Source organism: Micrasema longulum, unplaced genomic scaffold, assembly GCF_059751315.1.
Source record: "Micrasema longulum isolate JH-2025_06_02 unplaced genomic scaffold, ASM5975131v1 h1tg000058l, whole genome shotgun sequence".
NCBI classification, from domain to species: Eukaryota; Metazoa; Arthropoda; class Insecta; order Trichoptera; family Brachycentridae; genus Micrasema; species Micrasema longulum.
The window spans coordinates 420,949-439,097 of NW_028277265.1; the positions used below are offsets into that span (position 1 = coordinate 420,949).

Here is an 18,149-nt window from a genome sequence, read left to right on the forward strand (position 1 = left end):
CTTAACTAATTTTAATTAGATGCATTTATTAATCTGACTCATGTTTAAGATTTGGGAAAAATATTAAATTATTTAATTTACAACAACAATAATGTAATTAAGAGTACAAATAACATCAATAGCGAAAAACGCCATTATTGTGATAATATTTACATATCCACTCATAGAATTAAGAATAGTCCAGAAGGAGCGTAGAATCATATTTGAATAAATAATTTAATATTAAGTTCACAGATTGTTTGAATGTTTTTATTTTCTTCTTTAATATTAAGTTCACAGATTGTTTAAATGTTTTCTTTCCTTTTTTAATAATAAGTTCATAGATTGTTAAAATTTGTTAAAAATTTTATTGTTTAATTGTATACTATGTATTGTTACAAGAAATGTGCTATTTTTTTTATGTACCGTCCCAAATGAGTTTTCTCGTACAACTCCTGGGAATATAATATCATGATATTCATGTCTTATATGTTTTATTAATAAATAAAAAAAAATTAAAAAAATCGGAATGTGTCCAAAAATGCCTCCAGTATGCTCCACTTTTATGATATCGCCACGTAATGTTGCACGATAGGAAAAAATAAAATCATAACACAAATGTAAGGTAAAAAAAGCAATAGAGTAGATTAGTAAAGGATCATTTATAAAAGTAATTGAATTTATGAAATTTGAACTTAAAATATAAAACAAATTATATTTTACATAAAACGGATACTTTTATATCATGTTAAATAATATTTGACGTTTTTTTTAACTTTAGATAGTCTTTAGATAGAAATTGAGATTATCTTTAGATAATGTCGGTCAAATGTCCACTACAGAGTTGTTTAATCCAAGGTCCAATTTTCATTATTTATCTTATTAGATGAGCAAAGTAGGGTAAACAAATACTACCCTGGCAACCATTTTAATTTCTTCGACAATCTGACAGATGGAAAAATAGTTAAATTTTTAAGTTATGTGTTTGCTACTTACACATTCATTTGCTAATTACACATGAAATGTGATCCCGTCCTGTTTCTTTAAGATCCTAGCAGTATTCTACACTCTTAAAGGACACAACACGGCATAGTTGAATTCAAATCAGGTGTCGCGTACTGAGCGACGTCTACAAAGAAACTAATGGGTCCAAACGTAAAACTACTCATTTATGAGTAGTTAAGTAGCCTTTTGTTTGATGCTCGTATGCGGTTTCTGGACTTTTTTTAATTATCTGTATCCACTCTACAAATAAAGCATTAATACGAATTAACATTACCTACGAACACAAAAAATCAGAGTAATCTAATTTAAATCCAACTCTTTTATTTTTAAGAAAAAAAATTATAGGTCACTCTGGGTGCAACATAATATTTAGTTATAAGGCTTAAAAGTTTTTGTAGGATAATATGATACAAATTATGGTTTAGTTTATAACAATTAAAATTCACTAAATTTGTAACGAACTGTACTTATATTTCTACCCCTTACCATTACGCCAATTCCGGTAGGCAGAAGATAGGAAGACACATGCGTTTGTTATCAATTCTAGTATATTTCATTTTTAAAAAACATTTAGAGAGAGGAACATATCATTTGATTTCACTTTTAATAAATTTTATTTCCATTTATTCATTTAGGCGTGCAAAAATTTACTATAGGAATGTTTTATGAATACACATGAATGAATTTGCATGGCTGAAACATCTAGTTGAGTCCCGTTTTGCGTTTGTATGGATTTAATAATGGAACATTCTCCTGTCAACAAAAGAGCAGTAACGGTCATTGTTTTACGGCTTTTCCTGGAATTCCAAACAATATGCAATTTTGCATGTAATAAAGATTTTTACCATTCAAAAATACGTTCTATTTAGAGTGTAAATCACCAATTTGCTTTATGTATATGTACGAATAAATATTGAGAGCACAGCAAAGAAAAGGATTGACGAACATAAAATAGTGTAAACTTGGGCATCCTGACAAATCCGCAACAGCGGAACACTTTATAGACACCGGACATTTTTTCGCATTTGAATAGAAAATTTTGCATAAACCCAGTAATAACAGTGCACGAATAATAAAAGAGCCAATAGAAATACACAGGCACCCAAATAACATAAACAAAGACGACGGGCTTAAATTAAACTCAACATGGTTCCCAGCACTACATACTACAAAAATAAATAGAAATGTGCCTACTGCCGACTGTGACACGGTACAAATTACTAGTACTTAAACACATACTTTTTTTCTACAAAACACTTTGTTTACCCTACAAATGGCTCCTGCAATGGTAGCCGAAACGTCGGAACAAATCCAACACACACGGTATCACCCAAAAAAGAAACATATTGATAACAGTGACCGTGAAAACCTTCGCACCTACTTAAAATATGAACATAATATGAAGGTAAACAATTTTAACTAAGCATTAATTAAATACATATAATAATACAAAATGTGTCCTTTGCACTAAAATATCGTGGGTATATTGGCAAAAAACGTTAACTCGAAAATATGCGGATTTAACTTCATGGTGCAGTTTTCTAAAGTTTTTAACGCTCTACAAACTGGCAAAATAAACCAAGTCATATTAAATTTCGTATATCTAGTTTTATAAATAAATTTAAAGTTAAGTCGTATACCGGGTGTTTTATTGAGGCTTAAAGCTTTAAATAACTTATCATTTACTTAATATAAGATTAAGAAACGGAAAAATTAAATCAAGTTCTTAAATGAGCACTTAACATCTTACTATATTTAAATAACATATAAAAAAGGAAAATTGTAACACTTAAATACTAGAATTCTCATCTCAAAACAGGGATTTGAGAGTTAAAGTTTCTTGCCAATATACCCACGATATATTGCTTTGTTTTTTTTTTTATGAATTGCGCAATTTATCCAAAACTAAACTATTTTTGAAGAAGTAAAAAAAAAATATATAAGCCTTTGACAGCTAGCCCACCACAAATCGCACACTACATCTAACGACCTAAATCTTCTTTTCTGGCAATTAATTTTGCTTAAAAATTTAAAAGAATCTTCTTTGACCGCGCGTTGAAATTTTCAGCAAAATATTTAATACAGTTAGAATTATTTGAAAAAAAAATGTAAAACAATAATTCGAATTGCATATGTTAGCCAGATTAATTTATTTGTCTCCTCCGTCTCATTCCCCCATGCCTTGCAAAGCCGATAATATTTGCTAGAACTTGAAGGAATGTATTGGGAGCACATACGAGCAAGGAGGTTAGGAAACCCGACTTGGTCATAATACCACTATGAACCGTTGCTTGGCATGGGCAAGTATCGGTATGTGGAACCGAACTAAGATCTCCCGCTTACCAGGGACGCAGAGTTATGGAGAGTAAGTGCAATAAAATAGAATGCATGCAGAAAGTAGATGATGATATTTGAATAAGCAATCCATACGAGCACATTCAAACGCAGTTATATTTTTACATAGACGATTTTAAAGCGGAAACCACAATGGGAATCAAATTATTTCACAGTTAGAGTACCTACCGAAGTATAAACATGATTTATCGCCTAAAAAAAGATGAGTTTTAAAAACAGCAGATTTAAAAAAAAAATAGAACTGCCAATAAAAAGGTAATGATTATTTTTTTAATTTAAAAAAAACGTATGACAGTATAATGTCCCAAATTCATACAAAATGATCATTAGCAAAATACAAAACACTTGTATAATATAATATAAACATAAAATAAAAAATATACATAATTCAAATGAGCCATTTATAAATATAAAAAAAGTAAAAAAGAAGTGAAGTAATAAAATTACTTCTGAATGACGATAATATCAAACACATTTTTTTAATGAATGAAATCAATATATCTACCTATAGATTAAAACTTTTTAAATTATGTATTTAATGCAATGTTTGATGATGAGACGTAATGCAAAACGTAGCTGTTAGTTTAATATGGGGGCGAAGGCTAATCTCCGTGGTCCCCTCCGCCCTCGCACTTAGAATAAATTGTAAATTGTGGTTTGTGAATCGTTTTCTGAGATGAGATCTTTCAATTAACCTGTCCGTATGCGAGATTGCTTTGTGAATTGTAATGGAGAAGAATGTATGCACACGTGATCGTAGTAAGCGGAACTGCGTTCTTCAAATATTCATAAACTCTAATGGTTTGTGGAACCTACTGAATTTATATTCAATTAAAATATGCTAGTGAGGTTAGGTTGCAAGATATTCAACATATTTTATTTTATTTTATTAACATAATCGGCAAATCTGCATTTTACAAACATTTATAATACTAACATATTTGGCTTAATATTTTTTTTTGAGTGGTCGGGCCAAGGTAATTAATCCTTCCCGCTGATCGCATCTGTATATTTTTCTGAAATATTTGTAATTCTTTATCTTGTACATTTTGTCTGTATATTTGGAAATTGTTGTTGTTACGCAATATATTACGTATATTCTCAGTAACTTGTCATCCTAGTTAAGTATCAGTAAATATTTTGTTCAATTGATGTTCTTGTTTTTCGAAACAAGATCGTTCTAATAGATACGTTAAAAAAAATCGCTATAAAAAGTGTCATTCTCAAATAACTAAAACTTTAGGGTCAAAGTTTTAAATTCCACTAAATAATGAGAGCGAATGTATTAAACATTACATACAAGTCTTGGTGTGGCACTTAAGTGCTAACGCAACAATGTGCTGAGAAAACAATTAAATCCCATAGCCGTGCTATAGCACCTAGGTGTTAAAAGCAGAAAATACTACCATTGATTCATTGTCACCTTTTTAGGAACAAATGCAACTGAGACCCTAGTTTGGATACAGATAATCCCTAGAACTTGTATATTGCGAATGGATGAATCTGTCGTGTATAGCAATCACACTTATTTTCCTAAAAATTTTCTGCGGTGCGTCTTCAGTTAGGTACTTTGTAGAGTTTTATGATTTTATTTATATCATTTTTTTCAATGAAAGAAAATAAACAATACGCTTTAATTTTTCGTGAAGCTAAAATGAAAATTAAATCAAATATTTTAGGTACATGGCAAATAATACGGTAACCAGTTTACAAACTGGAGTCAAACGATTCAATGAATTGCTCCCTCGTGAAGATCAAACAGCCCCATTCAATGCAAGTATAGTGCAGTACTTGATTGAAATTTACATATTGGATCATGCAAAAAGAGTTATGTACACGATTTTTAGGGCCAGACCGCGAAGCTTCAAAAAGAACATTCCCGTGGTAAGCTTTAAAAAAATCTTCATAATTTTTTTCCAAGAAGTCATTAAAAATTTTTTTTTAAATAATTTCATGATTTCAAAATGTAGGAAATCCTTAATTTCTCAGACAAGCAGTTCCTTCACAAACCCTTACTCCTCTCCTACCCAGTCGCTTTACTTCTCCGCGTCTCGCGCGTATCGTTTTGTTGGTCAAATACGGTTTTATCTAAAAAAAATGTTTAGGGGGGATAGGGGTTTGTAGAAGGAATGCTCGTCCAAGAAATTAAAGATTTACTCCATTTTGATTGAACATAAATTTTTTTTGATGAATTTTTTAAAGATAACTGTGAGGAATGTTCTTCTGAAGTTTCGCGGTCTGGCCCTGAAAAACCGTGAATAAAATATTTAAATGTTACAACGTAAAAGTATGCACATATTTCATTTTTCATTATCCTTTAAGAAAAACCATTTAACCTGAAGAACATTCCGATTTAAGCATCAGTTTGAGGTTATTGTTATTAAAGCTTGCACAAGCTTGATTAGCTAGACCACCACTGAAGAAGTTGGCTCTTGCTGCACCCATTCAATATTTTCTTCATACTCTGCAGAATATTGTTACTGGTGTAAATATCAACCGAAGGATTCAATTACTATTTAAATGGCTATCGACCGAACTTAACAAGGTATTACCGTCAGCAAAAGCATTCGTTTTTAATAGATGGAATATTAAAGTGTGTATTGTATAGATTATTAAGAAAATTTTTCCCTGTAAAGAAAGGGCAAGCCACAAAATATCAAATCTCTTACAACAGTATTGGCACTATTGTTGTTAATAATTAAAACCTCGCCACCCAATTTCCAATTAATACTAAAGTACAAATTTTCAAAGGTATAAACAATGACGTATAATTAAATGGATTACAGACTCGTAATAGATAGCATTTAAATTTGTAGGTTGCCGTAGTTGCCTTCTTACGAGTCTTTTTAATTTTTAAGGGCAGCGTAATCTAAGAGTATAATATTGTTGCTAAAACTGAGATGCATCTAGTTAGAAAAATAACTTGTCTATTTATTATACGTTTTTACCTATATAGTACGTACTGAAATAACTTACCGAAGTAACAATTTATATTATTTAACATTTTCCATTAATATCGTATATGTTAAAGTGTAAAAATCTATCGTTATTTGAAAATATGATTGAAATACCAAAATGAAATCAATAGCATTGACATAAAAAAATGTAAGATTTCATTTTTGCTTAGTAAGTTCTTACCTTAAATTCTTTTGTCATTAAGACAGACAAGCGCCGTGGCGCAGTTGATTAGACGGCCTACTGTGAAACTGACGTCACGGGTTCAATTCCCGTCAGTGATTAAGTGGGTTATTCCTTTTTTCTAATTACCTCAGACAAAAAATAAATATGAACTTTGTAGGGACATAATTAATTATACTAAAAAAATTAACGTATTCTTAAGTTTGATTCAAAATTAGGGTATTTCTTAGCCATAGAAATTGAAGTTTATAAAACTTTCTAAGTTGTTTTTTGAAAAAAAAAAGCGTAAGCTTAGCCATAAGCCTGTTTTTTTTAATATATATACGGGTCGGCAACCTTTTGTTGTAAAAGGGCCAACTATATTATTTTCGGATTTGTGCGGATCACACTTCTGCCATATGTCATAACGCTAATACGTATTTTTACTACATTCACTACAGTTGAAAAAATTAATAAGATTTTTTGAACACAATTGACTTACAAGTTTTTTTCAAATTTAAGCTTGCATCTTTGAAATATAGACGCATAATTTTGTATCTAAATGTGAATCTGATATTTGAGAACAGTGTTCGTCTTTTCGGTAACTCAGAATGGAAATAGTTTACAAACATGTTTACTACCAAACATGGTTATTATTTGCTGAGCAAACCTTTTTAACTCCTTGTAGTTTTCAGAAAGCAAACTTCCATAGAAATCCACCAAATTAACATTATCGATATCAACTGCAAAGGGACTCTCCAAAACCTAGGTGAGATCTTTTTAAAATCAACAAACTTGTTTTTTTAACTGCGTTAAATGTTGTATGTGCACTTTTTATTCAAGAACTTTGACAAACAAAAATTTTCCCAGCTTCTTCGTCTGCTTTTCTGCAATTTAGAAATTATCGTTTTTTATCCATAGGTTGGCAACTTAGTTGTGTATCCGTCACGTACATTGAGGCAAAAACCTTGCGGACCGCGCCAAGATACCTCGAAGGCCGCATGCAACCCCTCGGGCAGCGAGTTGCCGACTGCTGCTTTGGACTGACCCCATTGACAAGCAGATGCATATAGTTGACACCATAATAATTCTAAATCTAAAATGTACGGTGATTTTAAACGCTTTTAGTTTCTGAACGACGAGTGTGGAAATTAATTTAGTGCTTTCATCTTGAAATGCTACATAATCAAGACGCTTGACTCACACACGGAAGGTTCCGGGTTTGATTCCCGGTGAGAACACAAAAGTTAAATGTGATTTTTCTTAAGCTTGGGTGTTCTGTGATGTAATTCACAACTGTAATTGGGCCTCCTGGCCTGTTGTGGTGCACAAAAAATAAAATAATAATTATAATATTTTTTATCATTTCCTAAGCCTTAATTAATTTGACTATTTTACCATGTGATTGTGTGATCTATTTTTGCATAGTGGTATGTGTAACAGGTGATCTGTTAAACAAATGAAACTGTACAATCAACCGGATCTTTCGACAATGCGCTTGGCATATATTCCGTTTCTGTTTTACTAATTTTTACCTTTGCATAAAAGACTACTCGCACGTTTCTCGAGAAACAATATTGCGAAATAATCTTTAACGACAGCTTGGAATTCCGTACTGTTAAAATGTCTTTAACACCAAAACAGCCAACAACTAACGAAGCACAAACGGAAACAATAACAGAAATAGAAAGATATTTTAACTCGGTGCCTTTTAGGTTCTGCTCCATGGTGTTTGCACAAGATCAAATGCTTGTGGCTACGGGGGAAATGGAAGTAATAGAAAGTATTCAGTGAGTTTGTGTATTGTTGTTTGTTAAGCAAATAATCCAAAGATCTTTTTGCTAAGTTCCTGGGTGCTTTTGCATAACTAGCATAGCGAGGTCAAACCCTATATAAAAATTCATCCCACGCGAACGATTACCGGTCATTGTACAGTTGCATGCATATTGCACTTGTAGTCGTTTGATGGTATTTGTTCTCAGGCTGTCTAATATAATAATTGCTCATTTTATTAATTGAGTATTTTTTATTAGGTTCTCTTAATTTTACACGAATTCACACCACGGATCAACTAAATTCATCAAAGTATATTTTCATCAATTAAATTTTAAATATTTGAATGGTTGTTTACGTACGAGTAATAATGATTTCGTGTGTTATTTTGCTTTAACAAAGAACTTCGTTTTGATAGAATTATTTTTAAATGATTTTATTTATGTACTATATGTATATTTTTTTTAAATTTATTAATAATAAATAAAAATACAATATTACAACTAAATACAATTTTTTACATAAATCAAAAACATACATTTACATAAACTTTTCCCATTACGTAAAATAAATAAACAATTCTTGTGTACATAATGGAGAATGACGTTTTACAATAGTTTATTTTATTTTAATTAATTATATTTTTAGGATAACATATATTAATTACAAAAAAGATATAAACGATGTTTTTAATCAGTGTTACATAAAGAAGAATTATAGATGTAACTTTTCACATCTTTCCTAAATATATTGTATTCCTGACTGTACTTTTTATTATCTTTGTTCATTTCATTAAAGGAAAAAAAATCTCTGTAAGTATAATATTAATATATATATATATATATATTCCTAATATATATATATATATTCCTAATATAAATATATTATTTACTACTACTACTACTACTACCATCACGTTATTTCCCCGTAGGGGTAGGCAGAGAGAATGGACCACCACACACGTCTATCCTGGCATACAATCCTAGCCTCTTCCACATTCATACATCTTGTCATACATGCCCTTCGGTTCTGTCTGCTTTAGACATGACCAGACTTAAGATTTTGGTTTATCTGATCATGCCACGTCTTCCTTGGTCGTCCTCGTCTATCGTTGCCGTTCATTTTCACCATATATACTTGTTTTACCATTCGTTCTACGTGACCAAACCATCTCAGAGACCCTTTCTCAATCTTATCAATTATACTTGTCTCAGATTTACACTCTCGCCTGATTTCATCATTTGTAACCCATATATTAATGTATATATATTACTGATTATCAAAAACGCAAAAACATTACGTAATTATTTCGTGGGTGTACGCTGTGTATTATTTATCAATATGAGGTCTGATTCCCAAATAGACTTCAAAATAATAAATTATTTATGTTTCTACTAAAATACGTATCAAGATTGCTAAATTCTGAATGATTTATGGAATCCGAAGTAAGAATAACATTTGAACTGTTGATAGTTTTCTCCGTTATTCCTTGTACATTATTGAGGTTAGAATACTTATTGGTTCTGAAGACTTACCCATTGAAGTACACAATGTAGAAATACGTAAATACTAAAGTTGATTTAGAAGAGCCACTAGAATAAGAATAGCTAACTAATAAAATAAAAGTAATAAAAGGGTATGGTTATTTCAATGTAACTCATTAATAATACAAAATTGATGACAGTTTTAGATACTGTTTAACTATAAAAACATTAAAGGACATCCGATTAAAGATGTTTTAAAATTAGGGACCGATATCTCAATAGAAATGAAGAGGAAAGAACTTTAGTTTTGCACCACAGAAAGCCAAGATACCCAATTAAAATGGTGAATTACTCTACAGAACACCCAGGCTTGAGATATATCATATTTAATCTTTGTGTTCTCACCGGGAATCGAACCTGGAACATTCCGTGTGTGAGTTAAGCATCTTGACAACTGCGCCGCGGAGGCCGCCATACAAGACGAAAGAATTATTGGGGAATGTGGAAATCAAGTTGAACGTATATAGTCAAAGCATGAATACTTAAACATTATTTGATATTTCCTCATAGGCCTCATTTGTTGACTTTTTAGTAAGTTTTAAAAAAAATATCAGTGATCTCCCTTGAGACCTCTTGTATTGGAGATAAACGCGCAAAATATTTGACAACGAGACGGTATGGTTCTAAAAAGTACTATGTACAGTTTGTGAAAAAAAATTGATGGTCGGAATACGATTTTTCTCTCTCAAGTCTAGGACTTCCATACTGCTTTTATTTACTTAAATTAGGGTGATTCTTTTTTAGAAAATATACAAAACGTAATCGTTATTGATGCTCAAATGACCATTTTATCCTTCCTAATATATTTTTTGTTAAAACTCTGTTTCATATACAGAGTTCTCGAGTAAAGTAAAAATGATGAAAACGCAATAAAACATTTACCTAATATAGTGTACACAAAATAAATTTGTGTTATTTAGTATTGTACTAATAAAAACACCTACTATAATTACTTGCACTCAGATCATAGCGTATGGCGTGATTTATTTTTGTGTATCTTTTAACACTTAAATTAAAACCTATCCGTCTACGTGTCGTGTGGGTGGCGTAAAACCAACTCATGAAAGCCCTTAGTGTTTAACTTGTTAATTATAGATTCCCTTGGAATACCAGAATTTAATTAACAACTGGAAAGAATTAGATAAGAGAATGTAATGCTACATTAAATCCTGGAAGAGAAAATGTCTTTCACAGGAAATAGTTGATTTGTTTCATGTCATCTCGTTACATACGAGCCCGTGGCCCTGGCACAGAATGTCATAGAAGTTTTTGCTAGAAAAGAATGCGTATGGAACCGAAGACAACCGCAAGTTCTAATATTAAGTGCATGCGTTCGTTTTGTAAAGGTAAAAATGTTTATTGTGTTTCGTACAATAACATACAAAAAATCATGATTGATTTGAGATTCAACTAAAATTTAACCTAATTAATGTTGGTAAATATGAGTATTTTATAACTTACCTACTTTTTGTGTCTATCGGTTTCGAAGTGTATCCGTCTTTTCATCAGGACACTCACCACACCAGCATGCAAATAATAAAATACACTTTTACCTTTGCCTTTTAGTATTTACGAATTTATGTATTTTTTCGTAAATATAATGTATACTACGGTGACGGTAAAGGTTAAAGCGTATTTTAGTATTTGCATCTTGGTCTAGTGAGTGTCCTGATGAAGAGACGCGTACCCCTTGAAACCAACCGGTAGACATAAAAAGACGGTAAGCGGTTAAATACTTATATTTACAAACATTAATGAAAATGTTTGACCACAAAGTTAATGCTTTGAACATAACAATTACTTTGTTTGTTTACTAGAATCTTTAATAAATGATAAATTAAAGTAACGTTTTGTTTGGCTAAATAAAATAAGAACCCAAACAATGCATGTTGTAACGAATACGATCTTCGCTAACGATCGCAAACACCTTCGTTCGGTTACATTCGTGCGTAGTAGTCTCCCAGAAGTCCTTCGAGAGTTGTAAGCTATTTAAAGAATCCATTTCTATTTGATGCACCATTTAATGCAGGGATGTTGATGCATTAAAGTGAATGTTTCTCTTTCTTCCATAATACGAAAATAGCTCAAGCCATGAACCAAGTTATCTACGCTATAAAATTTGAAGTGTATCAATTTTGACCACGCGTGTTTCATTAATTCCTACCTACATTATAACGATCGCTTTTAGTCATCTAAAAATATTAAAACGTTAGAGAAAGTTTCCGTTTTTTCGGAAAATTGTAAAAAAACTAACATGTATTTTATTGTCGAATCGGGTTGTGGTTCTGTGGCTAGTGTCTCGGACTCACGGACCAAAGGTCTGTAGTTCGAATCCCACTCTACCCCAACTTGATTCCCATTTGAATAGTGAGTTATTTACAGCTTGTTGAAAATTCCCCTTAAATCGAATATTTGGGTAAATCATAAGAACGCAATTTTTTTCAAATTATAAAATAAAAAAAAAAATATAAATACATTTTTGCTAAACCTACAAAATATTTGCATTTCAAAAGCGTATGAATAGTGGAAGTCACTCTAGGGGCTATGAAACATTTAAGTGATTCTACTTCAAATTGATTCCTATTTCCGATAAGTGAGTTATTTACAACTTCTATAAAATGGCCTCAAAATCGAAATATTTGGTTTAATCATAAGAACGCAATTTTTTTTTTTTTTTTTTAATAAAAAGGTGTAAATTCACATTTTTAAACAAATGTTTCTTGTCAACTTAGTTGGCAATCGAACCCGAGACCTATTACATGGTTGACAATTATTACACCACTAGATGGACTGAAAATATAGATAGATTAATATGGGGTCCCAAATTGAGTTGCGGTAACTCCTTGAAATGTAATTCGTATGTATTATACTTAGTCAAATACTTTATATTACATGATTTATAAATAAATTAAAAAAACTAAATTTCTGTACAGATCTAATACCACCGCGAATTTCTAGCATTAAATCGCGGTCGCATCGAGTGAATAATTATTTGTTGAAACAATGGTCCGGCAGTCCAGTCAACTTTATTTTCTCGTAATAACGAGCCTTGCTCACCACCCACTCGACGGCTCGACTCATTCCATTGCGCCCTGCGGCGTTCTATTATTCAACAATTCCCTCTTATTCAACGATTTACTCTTGAACTTGGTTCAACCGGCTGCTTATATAACAGTCAACCTACTTCGCGGCTCGAGGCGAATTTTCAATGCTGAATACATTACGGAAGAATCGAGCGACAGCCGTCCGTGAAAATGCAGATATAACCTTGTGGATTTTTCAAGAGCAAATCGATTATATTGGCGTGTTGACGGAAAATATTACTATATCAGATGTACGCGTTCTAATAAAATACTATTCAGCGCGTAACAAGATACTAAATTTACAACCTTTAAAGTCCTTAATTAATTCCTCTGAATATAAAAAAAAAATTTGTTCCGTTCGTACTAAGGAATTTTTTGAATCTTTTAAAATTTTATGAATTATTAACCAATCGGATAAATTTCAACCTCCTACTCCTTCTTCTTCTCAACTTCTTACCGATACCTCAATATACCACTTAATATTATTAACCTAATTTTTTAGTGCATGTTTGGACGCGGTGGTGTTTACATCCCTATAAACTCTTATGTATTTTTGTAAATACTATTTTTACTGCGGTAATGGTAAAGGGGAAAGTGAATTTTAGTATTTGCATGTTAGAAAAGCGAGTGTCCTGACGAAGAGTGGTAACTCAAAATAATGAAATCAAATTAATATAATATCGGTTATTATTATACAATATGATATTGTATATTTATTCAAAATTGTTTATTTTTGTTGGTATATATTTTGAACTGTGTACATTCTAAAATAGCAAACCTGTCAGAAGCCAGCTATCAAATTAACAAACAAACTTTTCTGGGTATTGCTGACTACCAACAGAAGCAGAAAAAATGAAGACATACTTAGGGGTACCGTTAACTTAAAAATAAACTCGGCGGTTTTTTATTTGAATATTTTTTATATTTGAATGAACACCCGGTCTAAACGGGACAATTTTTTATACGAGATACGCCCATTTCATAATTATCATACACATCCACCCGACACGGTAAAATAAGGGTGGATTGACATTTATTTATCATATTTACAATAATATATTTAGAGGCAACTCTTAGGTAAAAATCTTGCAAAATGGAATCAAGTGAAGAATAGTCAGCCTCGTGGTATATTGGTAATTGCGTTTGCCTGGCATTCAATAAATATTAGTAAGTTTTTTAAATATATTAAATATCGATCCACCCTTTGTTATTTTATCGTGCCGTGTGGATTTTTACCATGGTGTGGAATGAATCATACACACAGAACAAGAACATGCAAAACCTTTCGTTGCTTTCATAACTCAATAATGCATATTTTATAATTTAGTACTTGCATAGGAGCTTGTAATAATTTTTTACAATTTTTTGACCGCATGGGTGAATATTAAGTACTTTAATTAAAGCATTTTTTTCATTCTTAATATGCTTTTGTCTGAAATTCAAAAATTTCATTTAATATCTTATTATATGAAACAGTTCGTTCGAATATTTAATTAGTGCCTACCAGTGAACCGAGTAAACATTTAATTTTTGCTTGTGTAAGCACGTACATTTTATTGGTTTGTTTGAAAACTTTTTTTTACGCACACATAAACAAAGTTTATGGAAGATTATAATGTACTGTACAGTGCGTTTGAATGTTTAACAGCCTGTACATATTTATGCGTTTATCCCTGTCATTGAACCAAGTAAACACACAAATTTCGTTTGTGTTAGTACGAACACTAGAATATTTTATTTGAAAACTTTATGACGCATACTTAAACAAATGCTATTAAAGATTTGACTTCACTGTACTTAGCGTATGTGGCTACAATGCATAAGATTTTGGGCATGACTTCTGGCAAGGTTTCCTCGCGAGGTGTTATTTATTAGGAAAAGCGTAATCATTCGCCATAAACAAATGCTAAAAAAAATGTTTTCATGCATCACAATTTACCAATGATAGATTTTTGGTTTCAAACTCATAATTTGTGATTAAAATAGATACATTTTAGAGTAATTTGTACGTTCTTTTTTATAGTTTGGTTTTCGGTATTCAGCCGAATAGTATTATAATAACAATAATAATAATATAATAATAATATTATTAAAAAAGGGGGCCGAATACCGAATAGTAGCCGAACATTTGTGGTATTTCTAACAATGATAGTCTTAATTATTAATCTTAGAAATAGTCTTAGAAATAATAGTTATCTTATTGCGATTTTTTTTAAATTTGTATTAGCATTTGTCATGTAATATTTAAGAAAAATTAAGTAAAATAAATAGTACTAAATGTTTTTTTTTTAAATCCCAATTTTAATTTTTAGACAAGAAAGTTTATCTTGCATTGTTATTTTTTAATATACTTATTTTACACGGTACCGTGTGGAACACATCTGCCGTGTAAAAATAGGTTCCAGTTTATTTTAATTTTTAAAATTGCTTAGAAATTCAGCTTTTTTGAATTATGACTATTTTATCGGATGAGTGACAGACACGAGGATATCGAGATATATTTGAGATATTAACTGTAATGTGGCATTTTTCCTGTTTTACATCAGAAAAACCAGTATTATATCTATACATAAATCTTAACTTAATAAAATAAATTGCATTTTACGTCTAGAATAATGAATGGACTTAAGTATGACGAGGTTAGGAAACGAATTTGCATAACAGCTTTACAAAAAGATTTCATTCACAAAAGAGTAGGTGAATTTTACTTAAAATTTGCAAGGTTTTTATATTATTAAATAATGTAGTTCCCATCATTTTTTAATTGAATTTTGCTAGCAATTTTCATGTCTGTGATTTTGTTCAATATGTGCATTCAACAAATAAAAATCCACTCCGTAATAATAATTAAAATTTATGTTCAACGATGCATTGAATAACGTACTGTTGAAATGACGAATTCGCGTGGCGTTGATTTGAGTTATTTTTTTCATCATCCTACATAATGTTATCGTCAATTCAATTCTGAACTATCCTAAACGTCAAAACATAAAATGTGCAGAAGAGGATATTTTGGGCTTCACAAAAGTATTTTACATAGTATTGTAAACGCCAAGTTATTATAAATTTGCTAAAAAGAACAAATTCTGTGAAGAATTCAAAGTATAATTGCCTTTCAATAGTATTTTAGGGATTTAGGATATTTGAGAGTAAGTTTGGATAATTGATCTTAAATATTTTGCTTTCTGAATAAACGGAAATTATTAAATAACTCAAAAAGTATTGCATTTTTGTAATTTCAAATTATACAGAAAGGAAGAGAATTTTTTAAGAAATCATATTCTTAACAAAAAAGTATTTTTTTAAATTGTCGTTTCAGATAGTTCAGAATTGAATAAACGATGTGTAAAAGATAAAATTATATGCAAACTTAATTTAAGAGTCTTACTTACTAGGATATCCAATTTATTTATTCATTTATTTACATACATAAGTTTATTGTACATTATTTGAGACATAAGTTCCAACTCCATGGAACTAAAAGTCCGGTGTTGAGATGGGACTAGCAATTAGTTGACACAGACACATGAGTATATCACTACAAATATAGGATCAGAAACATAAAAAATATTTTTTATTTATAATACATATATATATGGCACATCAATATGGTAAACAGTAAACTCAAACATTCGGAAAATCATCGAGGAGTTTCCCACTCAAATTCCTCCCACTAAAGAAAATCCTGTCCTTAACTACTTTCTTAAAAATAGTTTTTGTGAGCTTAATACGCTCTTCCAAAATATTGAACACTATCGGTGCGATAAATGAGAAATGTCTCTGAGCAAAAGTTGTACGGGTTTGGGGATATGACATTATGGGTACAATTTTTATGTATTATTTATTACTTTAATTATTTAGTGAAGCATATTAAAATAATAAACGTACCACTATTTTATTGTAAAGAAAGTTTTTTTTTTAAATTGGAAAATTATGTAATCGTTCTCAAGCTATAAATAATATAAATCAAAAATAAACAATTCAATTCAATTTTTCATTAAATTAAATCAAATGAGACCCTGGGTTAATTTTCGTCACTAATTTTCAAAATTGTGAATTTTAAGTTATCATTTAAATGTTAGTATATAATTGTGAATTACGATTTACTGACTTTTCTATATCTACGGGTTTCGTCAGGACACTAATTACACTTATATGCAAAACTCATTAAGGGTGTACCTTTAAAAATGTAAAACCAGCCTGCTGATAGAACCCATGTTGTTGAAATCCAACACACATACACGATGCACTTTGGTGATTATGGTGTATATTTTTATGCTACAACTATGATGAAGATATATCAGTGTCCTGGCAAAGAGATGGGTATGCTGAAAACCGTTTTTTTTTGTTTTTTTTCTACATTATTTACGTTCATGCGATCCTTAAATGATATTTTTAGTGTATTGACAATGTAAGTAAAAATTTACGTGGATTTTTTTCGATAATTTTGAGTTTTTTTTTTGTAAAATATCAATAAATATAAATACAAGGGCTTAAAAAAAATCATAAATAATTATGATAAAACAGTCACGATTATGATTTAATTTAGCGAAAATACTTCGTTATTTTATGTAAATATAAATACGTAATTTAAAACACAGAACATTTATCAATTAGTAGTGTATTTAACGGTAATTGGTTATTCATTTTCATTTAAAATAACAAAAAATAAACTTATTACCTTAAAACGTTTTTCAGCAAAACAATGATTTTTTGCGGAGATTCGCTTCGGATTTGAAGAGGTGTCATAAAAAACGACTTACCTGAAAAAAATAAGAGAAAAAACGTGTTATAAATAAATATCACTTGTGATGTCACGCATACATGATTCTTGGGTTTTATTGCGTATAGTAAAATTATTATTAAATAACACTTTAAATCATCTAGTGAGTTACTCAACTAAACCACTTAGCAACTTCAACATACTTACGCTTTTATAGACGATAAATTAATATGTAAACAATCCTAATCCCTTTTAATTTGTCATAAAACAGTCTTTAAAACTCGCAGATGAAACTTCTCTTGCCACCTTCAAGAAACGCCTGAAACATTATTGTATATCCCCAGAATCCAGAACTTCTTCAGTTTTTACTGTTTTTTTTTTCCTCAAATGTATTTTTTTATCCCTTTTTTTTTCCTTGGTTCCTCTTTCTTCCAAACTCATTATCTAATCCCATATTTCTTATCATTCAATACGTATAACACAATGAAGTTTTTAAAAATTTTACTAATGTAACTATCCCCAAGCTTTATCTCACAATTAAAAAACAGCTGTTATTTTTAATTTATTAGG

At 30.5% G+C, this 18,149-nt stretch overlaps 1 protein-coding gene and 1 long non-coding RNA gene across 3 annotated transcripts in view; one reads left to right on the top strand and one right to left on the bottom strand.

Moving 5' to 3' along the window:
• The window catches only part of LOC148285121 (uncharacterized), a 176,126-nt gene that overhangs the window by 119,247 nt on the left and 38,730 nt on the right, over positions 1 to 18,149 (bottom strand). The window lies entirely within an intron of this gene.
• Positions 12,436 to 16,248, top strand: LOC148285122 (uncharacterized). The gene is made up of 2 exons (XR_015822883.1): positions 12,436 to 13,997; positions 15,128 to 16,248. It is a non-coding gene; the product is annotated as an uncharacterized LOC148285122 (long non-coding RNA).